Source organism: Gambusia affinis, linkage group LG15 (assembly GCF_019740435.1).
Source record: "Gambusia affinis linkage group LG15, SWU_Gaff_1.0, whole genome shotgun sequence".
NCBI lineage: Eukaryota > Metazoa > Chordata > Actinopteri > Cyprinodontiformes > Poeciliidae > Gambusia > Gambusia affinis.
Window position 1 is genome coordinate 24,585,820 of NC_057882.1, and position 14,519 is coordinate 24,600,338.

Genomic DNA, 14,519 nt, shown 5'->3' on the forward strand with positions numbered 1-14,519 from the left:
GCAATAAAAACCTGAGAAGTAGCTACAAACTTGAGAAGGGGGGAGGTTGGTTTTACATCCAGCAGAACAACAACACTAAATACACAGAATGGTTTTCAACAAATCATATTCATGTGTTTGTCATGAAAATCCTCCCAAAATATGAGGCTTGTGGTTTTGCACACTCATCAGCCTTACAAATGCTTTTTCTTTTCCTGGTCACCTTTTAGCAAATGTCATTTATTGTTACAGTAGTGTTGATTTTTGGTTGTCATAAATCTATATGCAAAAAAAAAGTGATTGACCATGTTTTTCTCTGCTGTAGACAACGTTTAATTTTTCAGTAACTCTTCTTTGCTACGTTTACTTAATCTGTTCATTTACCGATGCATGGTTATGTCTCTGGCCAAAGCCAAAATTCAGACAATATTTAACTTACGTGAATCTTGACATTCTAACCCTATCTCTTTTTTTGTTTAGTTTTGTTTTGTTTTTTTCCCCACCAGGGGGTCTTTTTGTGGGCTCTAGTGTCCCTTTTATCATGGTGGGCTGACAGGAAGGGTGGAGGGAGCGGGGGGGAAGACATGCAGCAAATGTCGTCGGGTCCGGGAATCGAGCCCGCGACCGCCACGTTGGGGACTGGGGGCCTCCAGGCGTGGGGCGCGCTGCCCTCTACGCCACCGGAGCACGCCCCAACTCTATCTCTTTATTTGATGCACTTTGCTGCTATGTTGGTGTCCTGTCATTCAATATTCCTGCTCAGTGCAGTTTATAATTCAGAGTGGTGATATTAATGGATCGTGAACTCTCTTCCCTCTCTAGATGTAAGAGTGAAATTATAGTGTGGCACCATTAACTATTGCAATTACATAGAATGGCAGTTCTTCTCAAACATCCCACTGATCCCAGAATAAAGACAGACTGAGGGTGACAAGAAAGAAGAAAGAGAGAAAGTGCTTGATTGTTAGCACGAGGTAAAGAATCACTGAAGAGGTGACATTATCAACATGTGGGCTAAGAGATTCAGTGAGGCTGCTTCTGCCTCTATTTCTGAAGGTGTAGGTGTATTTGTGTATGTGTGCAGGTGTGTGTGTGTGTGTGTGTGTGTGTTTCTGCCTATTGAGAAAGAAACCAAATGAAAACTAAGATGGTGTTTGCAGTTTTCAAGTGTGAAAAAGTGAAAGTGACTGAAAAAAAAAATCTGTCATAGAGAAAAGGAATGAGGAGAGAGGAGAAAAAGTATTTTCACACATCTTTCAAATCATTACAAGGTATCATTCAGTCATCCAGTAAACCTGTGAATTGTGTTGATGTGTTATTCTGAGGTATAGCTACAAAAACTTTCTATATCCCACATAACAAGAAAAGGCTTCAGCTGGCGGTTCAACTTTAAAACACAACACTGAGACAAAGAGGTGTTGATTCCCAGATGTTTAAAGTCTGCTTATTCAGGAACATTTATAATGGAGAAAAAAAGGACAAAGCTTAAGTGTTGTCAATTTTTAACATGTAATTTAAAGGAAAAAAGGGAAACGGTACAGGTTGCTTTTACTTTTCTTCTTGTCTTTATGGTGCTGCAACGTATGAAAATGAGTAATTTACAAACTTGCTTGTTTTATGCCATCCACCTGAGTACTTGGCTCTGAGTCAGAGCTGAGAACCGAGAAAATTCTGTTATCTACAGTTTGAACATGGTCATTTCAATACAATATACAGCAGCTTATATATTAGATACAACTTGCACAGAGACTAAAGTTTTAGCAGTATTTCTGTATTATCCTGTCTACTTTGACCCCTCAGTACTTTCACGCTGACAATTAACTATGCTTTATCCGAAATAGAAATTTGTTTCTTAAGATAGTTTTAATCTAATGGTATTATTTCTTTTGCCAGTTCAGCATCAGGGGCAACCTCGTCTTTATTCCTTATATATAGCGCATTTACAACAGCCTCAGCTAACCAAAGTTCTTCACAACAAACAACATCATCCATCCATCCATCTATTTTCTGTTCACCCTTGTCCCTAATGGGGTCGGGAGGGTTGCTGGTTCCTCTCCAGCCACGTTCCGGGCGAGAGGCGGGGTCACCCTGGACAGGTCGCCAGTCTGTCGCAGGGCAACACAGAGACATACAGGACACACAACCATTCACACACAAACAAACAACATGACAGGTAGATAAATGAAAAAATCGAAATAAAATTAAGTTTAGTAAGACAAATAAGACAAATATGAAATTAGTAGAGATGCCAAAAGCTAATAGCATGACTAAAAACCAGACAATTTAAAAATTTCGCTGCAACTACTATCTTCCATTCTTTACCTTTTGTCTTTGACTGGTATTGAAGGCCAGGGAGAATAGATGAGTTTTCAGGATGGACTTAAACTGACCTACTGACTGAGAAAGCACAGTCTGGGTGCCACCTCGGACAAGGCTCTGCCCCCTGTAGTTTTTAGCCTAGTTTTAGGGACAGACAATAAAAGCTGGTCAATTGACCTTAGGGTTCTGTGTGGAGTGTAGGGCAGCAAGAGCTCACTTAAGTAAGAAGACCCCATTGAGTTTAAACACTTAAAAACAATCAATAAAACCATAAATTCGATCCTAAAAGTAACAGGGAGCCAGTAAAAGGTGCGCAAAACCGGAGTAATAGATTCATGCCTCCTTGTTTTGGTCAGCAGACGGGCTGCAGCATTTTGCAGGGAGCTCTGGTCCAACCTTAAGTACAAAGAGTTACAATACTCACATACAATAATGTGATATAATAAATGCATGGATAGCCCTCTCAAAATCAGGCAGAGGAAGATGAGATTTTATCTTAGCAAGAATCCTCAGTTGAAAGAAACTGGCTTGGATGACAGTGCTAATAAGCTTATCAAATTGAAACATAGGATCAACAATCACACCCAGATTTTTCACGAATGGATGACAAAATGAAGACAGGGGACCAACAACGCTGTCATGTCCAAGCAGAGGATTACATTGACCAAACACTAAAATCACAGTTTTGTCCTTACTTAGGTTCAGAAAATTTCCTCTTAACCATGCCTGTACATCCTGAAGACAACCCTGTAACATTCATACAACAGACTGGCTGTCTGTTGTAGTTACATGTAGATTGATTTGAATGTTTGCAAAACAATGAGAAGAGAATTTGTGCTTTTCAAAAGTGCAACCAAGATGCAGCAGATACAAGACAAACAACAGGTGCTAATATCAACCTGTGGGAACCCCGTAGTTCAGAGGAGAAACAGAAGACAAATGCTGTCATAGACTTACAGAAAAACTCCTGTTTGAAAGATAGAACCGGAACCAGTTTAGCGCTCTACCTCTAAGTCCAACAAGTGACTCCAAACAGCTCAAAAGAATGCTGCGTAGTCAGAGAAGACTGTCTTGTTGGTATAATTTAGAACCATTTATACTTCAAAGTTGTTTTTTCCAAGAGATTTGAAAACCAAAGGGGAATTCCACTCATGCAGAAGAATTTTACCTACTCCAGTTGAAAATAACAGTCTAATAAGATATAATAAATTCTATCCCAAAGGAGGAACTGGTTAATTTTTGTTGTTAATTGTGAAAAAGAAGAATAACTCCAGGCCTTTTTTTCAATACTGCAGCAAAGCTAAAAATTAGTCATAGCTCTGTTGTGCCATATATTCTTTTAATCTTCATAGTAAGAACTTCATGAATGTCTTTCCAAACACAATGGTCCCTAATTATTACTATACAATATCCTTCTTGCGCTTTGTATTTAACAATATATTATCAAATACAAAGCTTTGGAAATGGCCTCACCTTGGCAGAAGGTTTCTGCTCCATTGACCTTTGTAGGCTAAAAATATGTTTCGTAAAACAATAAATTTTTTATGGATCTAGTTAATCTGTCTATGACTGACAGTTAAAAAGTACATTTTGGTTGAGGAATTAGTGCGGTCATAGCTGAGAGACTGCTGGTCTGCATATTTTGCATCAAGAAAGTAAATTTCACTTGCTTTTTAATGTGTGAATTGAAGTGAAAAAGTCTGAGCCAACATTTAAAATAGTAATCTGTGTCTCTTACAGAGTAGGGTCTGGTACGTGCATGTGGTGTGTTGAGTGAGTAAATGAAAAAGATGGGACATATGAACAGAACAAGCACACTATAATAGCAAGTTATTTTTTTGTGGACAGGTAAATGAAAAACACATTTTAAGATTGACTTTTTTACCCTTAACTGGTGGTTGATGTGACAGATTGATCAGTCTTTACTTCTCCATTGAAATACATAATCATCCTAACCCTTTACAAAATCATTTATGCTCACAAAGGAAGTTGATATGAAATATAAAAGGCTGGTTTCAAGTAAATTGAATCCCACAAATGCAAAAGTATATTGATATATTTATTGTTTACTTATCAATAAAACCTCATGCTTACTCAAAAACAATTTTCAATATTCAAAATGAACAAGTGCTGCTTGGTGTTGTTAATGTTTAAAACCAACAACAACTTTTTCATTGGTATGGTTACGTCCAAGCTCATTCATTTCCCCTGAAATTTTAGGTATAGAGTAAACTTTTAATCTTACAAACATATTTCTTTAGATTTGAGCCAATACTGGGGCTGCACAGTGGCACAGTTGGTAGAGCTGTTGCCTTGCAGCAAGAAGGTCCTGGGTTCGATTCCCGGTCCGGGGTCTTTCTGCATGGAGTTTGCATGTTCTCCCTGTGCATGGTGGGTTCTCTCCGAGTTCTCCGGCTTCCTCCCACAGTCCAAAAACATGACTAATTGGGCTCTCTAAATTCTCCCTAGGTGTGAGTGTGTGTGTGAATGGTTGTATGTCCTGTCTGTCTCTGTGTTGCCCTGCGACAGACTGGCGACCTGTCCAGGGTGACCCCGCCTCTCGCCCGGAACGTTAGTTGGGGATAGGCACCAGCAACCCTCCCGACCCCATTAGGGACAAAGGGTGAACAGAAAATGGATGGATGAGCCAACACTAACAACATGAAACTGCCTAACCAGAATCCAGATTTTAATTTGGTAGAAAATCTTTGACATTGTAGTTATGTTAATTATGTTTTGGCTTAATTAGGTTCTACCAAATATTTTTCAGACCCCACTGAACCTCATCTCACCCTCTGCAGCTAGTTGGCTGTTTCTGATTGATGGTAAGCAACAAACCACGATGTTGCAGGAAATGTGATTATTGGAGCCTAAAGAAATAATAGTGTTGAGATGACTGTAGTGGATGTATTAATGCCATGTGCGGTAGACTGTAGCTTCAACTTAGCTTTAGCATCAACCCTATTTTTAGACTAAACACTCCTGCAAAACAGACACCTAAACATTGTTCAGATTAGTTGACAGCACTATACTACCTTTTCAAAGACTCTGTCATTTTAAGTGGAAGCAAAGTGCTGGCAACAAACATAAAAAGGAAAAATGACAGCCCATTTAATGTGTACTTAAATTAAGCCTGCAATAATAACTGAGCAGGTTCACTACAGTGAACCCTCGTTTTTCACCGGGGCTTAGGTTCCAAAAAGAACCCATGATAGGCGAAATCTGTGAAGTAGTTGCCATTATTTTTCACAATTATTATACAGCATAATTAAATACTCTACATTGAAACCAAAGAACAAAACCTGTTTTCAGGTCCAAGCATTTTTTTAACAAGTATAACGCTCTTTTACAAATAACTACAGTAAAATAATCATTTCAATCATCAATACGAAGTACAGTAGGACAAATTGTGACTGGCATATTTTACTGTGCCTCTGACTGTGAGGCTGCCGTGAAAGGTGAACCGTGTTATAGCGAGGGTTCACTGTATATTTTTCAATATATAAAATAATTTCCAAAGCATATCTTGCTGATTTATCTTCTTTACATTCATCATTTCAAATTCATATGTTTATGGTATTGTGCAGAAGTTATGGCTTCTTTATTTATTTACTCTTATGTTTCTGTGGTCTGTTTTTCTATTTTCAGGCTCTAAAGTGTTCTTGAACAATGTTTCTTCATGCATTTTGAATCTTGTGGATATTGGATGCTGGATACTGCTGCTTTTGCTTATTTTGACTCCAGTCAATTTAGTCCCATAGAATAATTTAATTGATTTTAGAAACATGTTTCCTTGTATTTTGGCCTACTTAACTGTGACGTATGATTGATTCAGCCATTACAAGTTCCTATTTAAAGAGATAATTAGCATTAGATCCTTGTAAAACAATTACCTTTAAAACATAGCCCTTTCTCAACCCTTAAACCCTTTCAATTACAATTTCAGCTCAAATTGTTCTGGAAAACAAATATGATTTGTCTGCAGTCTTACAATTTAGCTTTTTGTTGTTGTTTATTTAGGAATTACATATTACATATGTCCTCAGGGGAAAAAGCTTGTACATTTTTTTAAAGGTCAGGGGAGAAAGAGTGTGACTCTCAAATATTAATAAGTAGGTAAGTAATAGATTATTTCTTTTGTGGCAAACACCATAAAAGTGTATGTATCGGCCGACAGCACTAACATGGTGTAGTGTGAACTGGACATTACACTAAGGAAATGAGGAAGAGAGGGTCAGTGGAGAGCAGCGGAGTTGAGTCTTTTTTCATTCAATGTCATCAACAGAAAGAGAAAAAGGCTTGAAGAGACGATAAAGCTGATAATTAAAATGAGGTTGATCGTTTTAATTTATTGTGCGATTAATTGATTTGTTTATCATGACAGACCTATGCAGAAAGCTTTCACTGCTGTAAAATGTTCCATGTTAATATGAGCTCCAAATTTGTACTTTTTCTCACCTATAGCACTTTGTGAGCAATAAGGATACATAGAGCAGCTGACCAGCAAGCAGTTAGATGTCTTACTGCTGGAATGTTCAACATGTGAAACATTGTCAGTCTGTTATGTAGGTTGTTGGAGTTATGCAGTATTTACTCAACTTTACTTATATAAAATCTGTTAAACCGCATAACTAAATTTATCAAGAGTTTTGCAGTAAAGAAGTTCACATCTGAGTCACAGGAGTCTGTGAGGTCTGTTCCAACTAGCAGTTGACTCTGGCTGTCTTATAGGTTGTGGTCAGTAGAACTTGTGACAGCAGGTCGTCACTGTTTGTGGGTGTTTCCTAACAAAGAGAAGATTGAACTAAAGGTGTGACATTTGTGATTGCTATGCACCAAGGATTTTGTGGAAGTCAGCACAGATGGTCTTACCATTTGCTTTTTGGTAAGAAAGGGGAGTTATCTGATGTTAAAGAGGGCAGTCTTGGTCCTGAGAAGCTCTGACAAGTGATACAAAGTTTGGTCTTGAGTTATAAGGGTCCATCCAATGCTGTTTATAACACCACAGAGTAATGTTTCTCAATCCTGGTACGCAGAGACCACCACCCTACATGTTTGTGTTTGCCTTCTGCCACACACCTGGCTTGAATAAATGGGTGATTAACACACTTCTGCAACACTTGATCTGATGCAGGAGCTGATGCAATGATTTGAACCAGGTGATCTGGAGAGACAGATCTAAAATATCACCAATTTAGCCTAATTGAATGTGAATGATCAAATTCTAGTCAATACCTCATTTAATCAGACAGTGATGTGTTTGTGTATGTCTGTAAACAACCTTTTTGGTAAAAGATGTTCAGTTAATCAGCTGAAACATATTTAAGAACTGACTCAAGTAATATTTTCAAGAAGCCATTGTGTAATATCCATTTTTTTTAACTGCCTGCCTGAGTGTCAGGCTTAAAAGATATATGCACATGTCAAATATGTCAAGTCAACACTGGCCTTAAGGCTCTCCTTGCAGCAGGTATTAAGCACTGTCAGCATATTGGACCAAGCTGTAAATTGCCTGATTCAGAATGAGCTTAAGAAGTCCAGATGTATAGTTCCAGGGGACACAATCTCTCACAAACAGACCAGGAAGAAAAAAAATCCTTTGACATGATGAACTGCAAGAGACAAGACCTCATAATCACTGCAATAAGATCAACATGAGTCAAAATTTTTGTCAAATATTTCTCTCCTCAATAGTTTCTACAAATAAATTAATCTATTTTCCACTGCTGTCATATATCTGCTCAGTTAATCACCGTGTTCAACTGCCCCCATTCTCATTTCAATTCCCTGGCCACTCTACTTTCATTCAAAACTTTCATCCATAAATTTAACCATTCAGTCATCATGTACTCATTCATCTATTTGTTCACTCACAGACATTCAACCACCCATCCAGCCATTTCCTTATCTTTCTCCCACAGCATACATTATACATTTGCTGCTCATCCCTTATCCTGTACTCCTCATTTTTACTATTGTATGGCCTTCATTCTTCTACCTCCTTCAACTCCCGTATAAATTCATCTTCGTTCAGTTCATTCTATTCTTCCTCCTTCACCATCTTAAAATCCAGAGGTTCTTTTGTTTGTCACCAACCCGGACCCGGTTTCATTACAGGTTTTTCCGTCTTATGATCTTATTTTTTTTTTCTTTTCCCCATAAAAGTAAAGATATTCCATGTATATTTTACTTGGAATATACTCTGATTTCTCTTTACTCTGATTTGATCTGTCCTGACCAATTCCTTCTTATTTTAAAACACCCTCTTTTCTCCTTCCCATTTTACCCTAACCTCATTCACTACACCCTTACCTTTGCCCCATCTGATCTCTATTTCCCACACTCCCTTCCCTCATTCCAAGTTAATTACAACTTTTTCTCCCACCCTTCTCCTACATCTGCTACTTTTATCTTTCTCCTGTTTTGCTCCTCTTTCCTGTCATCAGCTGTCCTCCACCCTTTGCTCCCTTTGCTCTCTTGTAATGGGGTTCACCTTTGACTTTTGCACAGAAGGTTTTAGTTTTCTTTCTGCATCACTCAATTTCTGCACCTTTCTTTAATCATTTTTCATGACACTTCTGGCCTTTTTCTTATTTTATTTAAGACTGTATCTCTCCCTAATTCCTATTCCCTATCTCGCCTTTCCTGTTGCTTAATCATACATGCCCCCTAGTGTGCATTGAGTTATTTTGTTCAGATTTTAAGTATTTGCTAACTATATAGCCCTTTTAAATTGAAAGGTTTTGAATTTCAAATAAAGATGATAGCTTCAAATTGGAGAAATCTGAAGTCCTTAAGTAGCTTATATTCAGTAGCCCGATCAAAATAATTTTATGTAAAATAATTTATTGAAACTGCAGTAGAAAATTATAGACATACTTTAGAAAGTGTTAAAAAAATGAATTACTCCACAATAAAAGCAACACACATTGTGGAGATGGTGGCTAAATCTGGTTTTCTTATCCACAGAGAACTCAGTCCTGAAGCTGAAAGGCCACTCAAAGAGGAAGAATCTTTTACAGGAAAAGCAAATATAATAAAAAAAAGTCAATTCTCAGTAAATGCACTCAGGGACCAAGATGTTAATTTTTGGTGACACTTTCTGTAGTCTGATGAAACTAACTTTGACATGTTTGAACATCGCTACATTTGGAGGGAATCTTGAGCGTCTGAGAATACAATGCCAACAGTTAGGCATCAGCATCAGAAATATACAGAGCCAATCATGAGAAGCAATTCACACACAAACTCCAGCATAACTGTTTGGTTGTTGAACTGGACCGCTGAAGGTCCAGTAGAATCCAGGGGGGGGGGTAGAATCGGCGGACACACATGTGCTATCGCCTGTCACACTTAAGGTTTAAGTAGTCTAGCGGCCGGTGTACAAGTCAACTCAGCTAACTTTACTTTTCCCACATACACTCGCACACATAATGCAACGTGATTGGATTTGGGGAGAAGGGCGGGACTAATTTGCCAATTGCCATACAACGAAACCTGGAATGGAGTAGTGGAACGGAGTGGCAATGTAATCACAATGCACTGTAAGCTATGTAATGTGTTTTGAGGCAGTTGACCAAAATTCCGGACGATTTTTAAATTTCCCCCGGACATTTTTTTAGGTCTGAAAAGTAGGACATGTCCGGGAAAAAGAGGACGTCTGGTCACCCTAATATTACCAGCCATTTTCTATAGCTGCTAATAGAAAATAGCTAATTTTCTCTTAGCAGCTTCACAAATCTTTTTGATAAACATTAGATTACCACAGCACATTAAAACATACATTTATTTTGGCTTTTTTCTATTATTCCTCATTCTTTTCTCTGTTCCCTGTTGGAAAAGTCCTTTTTTGCGCATTGTTTTGCTAACTTATCTTCAACCAGAGCGTTGGACATTTGGATTCGCAGAGAGCATTGCACGACAGCTCATATTACTGGCGAAGCGTGCGTGATCTTCTACTTACATTATCATATATTATTGTAAAAACAAATCACTTTATAATGAAATTGTGTGTTTTTGTTGTTATAATGATACAGAAATCGTTACTACAAATAAAAAATATGCTTTGCCCAGACCTGATACTAATAAATGAGTTACAAAATGCTTTACAAATTCAACGTTTTGGAGTGGCAATATCAAAGCTACAATCTCTGCTGAATAGAAAATTTTGGGGCTGAGCTGGAAAAAATGTTTGTGAGCAAGGCTCCTAGGCTTATTCTTAAATTGTAAATAACATTTTCATTCTTTGGTTGTAGAAATCTTTTGAGATATTTCACCAGCTTAATGGCTTCAAGAATTGAAATGATTGTAATGATACCAAAAGTGCACTATAAACTTTTTATGTCATCAAAAGTATACTATGGCAAACTGCTTTTAAGATGAAACAATCCAATCATACATCTTATTTAAATGGAGTCATCCATCCACTCATCCAGCTCCCACTCATCCTACCAAGCAGCCAGCCACAGAATGTGTGGCCATCTGGTATTTTTCCTCTGCTCTCTTGTGCTACCTTTTCCATTGTTCTCTCTTTCACAGTACCTCTTCTTGGCCTTCTTTCTCTTTTTCAAAGCTCATCTATGTTATGAACACATGGCTCCAGTGAGCCGTAAGTTTCCCCCATTGTTACCCAGAGACAAGCTTGGCAGAAGACATTGTATAAGCAGTTCATTAGGTTCTGGACCCCAGACTCACATGATAATCACAATGGCTGCCATGATGAAAAACAACCAGAAAGGTATCTATTTTATATACAAAATTCAAATCACTCTAGTTACAAATATTGTGCAACCTATTAAAGGCTGGCAAAAAAAAAAAAAAAAAAAAAAAATCAAATCTGATTTAAAGCAGTTCAAGAAAAGCTATGAACTTTAAAACAATGTATTTGAAACTATTTTAATTCCATCATCAAATAATGGCTGGTGGTTTTCAAGTAAAATAAACAAGAGTAAATATGCAAAAAAATTGAAATAAAATGCTTTTAACTTTCTTACAATAAAATGAACAAGCGTCATTAGAAAATAATAAAAGAAATAAGAAAAGTCACTTTAAAAAAATTGTGGAGGACTTTGGGAGGATGTGGGTACGTCCAAAGGAAACCATGCAAAGATTCCTAAAGGGAATTCATGGACACCGACTTACTGCTGGTGGAGGAAGCCACAGCAACCAAACCAAAACCTTGTAAACTCCACACTCAACAACTTATTCTGCTATTTGAAAAGTAACTTTCTTAATTAGCAGTAGCGGTGCTAAATACCTGCTCAGCTACAAAAGTGATCCTAATCAAAAAGTCTGACAACTGTAGTAACAAATGTTCTTTTGCGGTATCTGTTATACAAGAAAGCAGCCTTCAGAGTTAAACTCGGGGCAAACTTCCCTGACACAGGATGTTGCTGCCTGAGTGAACACTCAGATCCTGTATAACAGCAGCTGGTATGAGGTGTAAGAAAACCAACTCAAAGTTAGCTAAGGAACAGATGGACCAGCTGGTCTCTTCTGGTGGGTTACCATGGTAATGAGAACTTGACCTTATTTGTGTGAAATATTTAAGCTGCTCTCGCCACCATTCCACAAAACCAAATCAGCTAAAAAAAAACTTCATTATTAAGGTTCATGCACACTCCCACCCACACATGGAAGTGTGATTAAACTCTTACCCATTTCAAATTGAAAACTAAATATTCCAATGATTAGATTGTTACAAAAGTAAATTCTACATTACTAATGATTTGAAATTAAATATGAAAACATTTTGTAGTAGTGGGATTCAAGATAAAGTTCATATATATATATATATATATATATATATATATATATATATATATATATATATATATATATATATATATATATATATATATATATATATATATATATATATATATATATATATATATATATATATATATATATATATATATATTTAATAAAACTATTTCTTTTATATTGTGTAAATATTATTAAAAGAGGTTTCCAATTCCTAAAGGGCTCTAAAGACTGATGTACTGTTGAGAACAAATGATTCTGTGTTTTCCTCTATTTCTATTATCTAGTCACAAAGCTAAAGATAAAGGAAGTGACATGTTAGGAACATTGACCTTCAAAGCTAAGGCTGAAGGAAATGACACACTAGGGAACGCCCTCTTTAGGGTGTAGCTTAGCCAGAGGCTAACAAATGAAAATACAAACTGTTGCTTGATGCCATTTTGTCCTGCTAGCTCATAAAAGTAGCATCAGAAATGGATCAGCTGTATTTTGGTATTAATAAATGGAATTTATGAATTCAACTCACTGATTCTTCTTCAACCTCATACATCAAGAACTTAGCTTGGAGAAAGGATTATTCTCCACAGGACACAGTAATATATCCAGCAAAGAAAACCTTATTGACAGGTATACACCAATTGACAGATGGGATTTATATAAAGTGTGCTACTTGTGCCTCTAATAGTCAAAAAGCAGTACTTACACGATTTTAATTATGCATTAAAATATTATCCAAGTCTAAAAACATGATTTAAATAAACAAACCTAAAGCATTTCTACTACCTGAATGTTACTTTATCAGCATGAAGCCCTGGGTGTCCTGCATCCAGGCGTCTATTAACATTTCCAAGCGAAAAAAGTTAATTATGGAAAAGAAATGTAATCTGCTGGGATAAAATCCACTTGTGACAAGACTCCTTTTACATGGACGAAGCCAAGAAGCACATTTTGAAGCATAAAAAGGTTTTAGACCAAAAGTCATTGCATATAATAAACCACTGGTGGCTGTAAATTGCTTACACATCCTTCTTTTCATATACCAGCCGTGGCCAGAGAGGGATACTTGCAAATATGTGTGTGTGTGTGTGTGTCTGTGTTTGTTTTTATTTATGACTGGAGTCCCTAAGAAGAATGTTTTAAGATGATGAATCCAAACGGGATATTCTAAGTGGTCACCTAAAGAGGACAAGAAATGTCCTCACAATCTGGAATTTCTGCAGCACTTTTGCTCTAGAAAAGATAGATTACCCAGAAATCCAAAGTAAAGATCTTGTTTGGTAAAAGATTCAAACAAAAAAAGTCTAAATGCTGGAATTGAATGAGTGCATTCAATTCAACTCAATATACTAATATATTAATATCATATAATATTGGTGAGGGAAAATATTTCCTCTAATTTTGTCGAGGACAAATTGTTTTTCTATCACAAGATGTCTTTTTAACTGAACAATAGATGTGCCTCATGAAGCCAGTTACAAACGCTGCAGAATTACATTTTATTAAACTATTCTTCAAGTCGTGTGTGACTTGAGGCTAATTTGTTTCCCATGGAAGACAAGTGTTGTACAATACTTCTGATTTAATTAATTGACATTCAGACTCAGTAATCTAAAATATGCATGTTCTTCTTCATAAAATAAAACCAGAATGTGAAAATAAATTCAGAATGTTCCATTATTTTCAGAAGTAGCAGAACTCAGGGATCAAAAAAATCTGTTAGTGAAAATAGTAGCAGTCTCCGTGGTTGGGCTTTCACACACAAAGAAATGCATATTTGTGAGTAACATATTGGAGAAAAGCACAAAACTGATACAAAACTTGAGATGTAACCTTTCACCTATTAGCGTGGGAGGCCCAGCTGTGGGTACGCAGAGTTGGTAGTCTTTTCAGAAGCTCTAACTGACCCCTTGCATATGGAGAAAGTTTGTTGCTATGGTATCCAGATGAATCTTAATGATATGCTTGGAGAATTTGTTATATGAAGACTTTAATGTTTGCAGTGAGCCGTTCACCCCCCCTCCATTTACAAGTATGTAACAGTAATAGGTAATTTGAACTGTTAAAAGGTATTAGAGTGTTCCTTTATAATGCAAGGCTGCAAGTGGTCTATGCTTCCTTCTGTATGGCAGCCAACATCCCACCCATTTATCCATTTATTGAATAAATAAATCAGCAGAGAATGTGGGTGTGGAGGTAGTACAATCTCTTACTGCACTTTTCGCCTTTCACAAATTTGTGAACTTAATGGCAGCTGGTGAAAACAAGACAGAAACCTCCTGACCAAACAGAACGTTTTGACAGGCTGTTTTGTATTATTTTAAACAGCACTAAGGACTGAGAATGAGCACCTAAAAAGTTTAACAGAAGTTTGATTTTCTTTTTAAGTGTGATTTGTTAGAATTTCAATTTGACTTTTTTCCAACATAGTATTTTACAGACTTAATTACAAATACTAG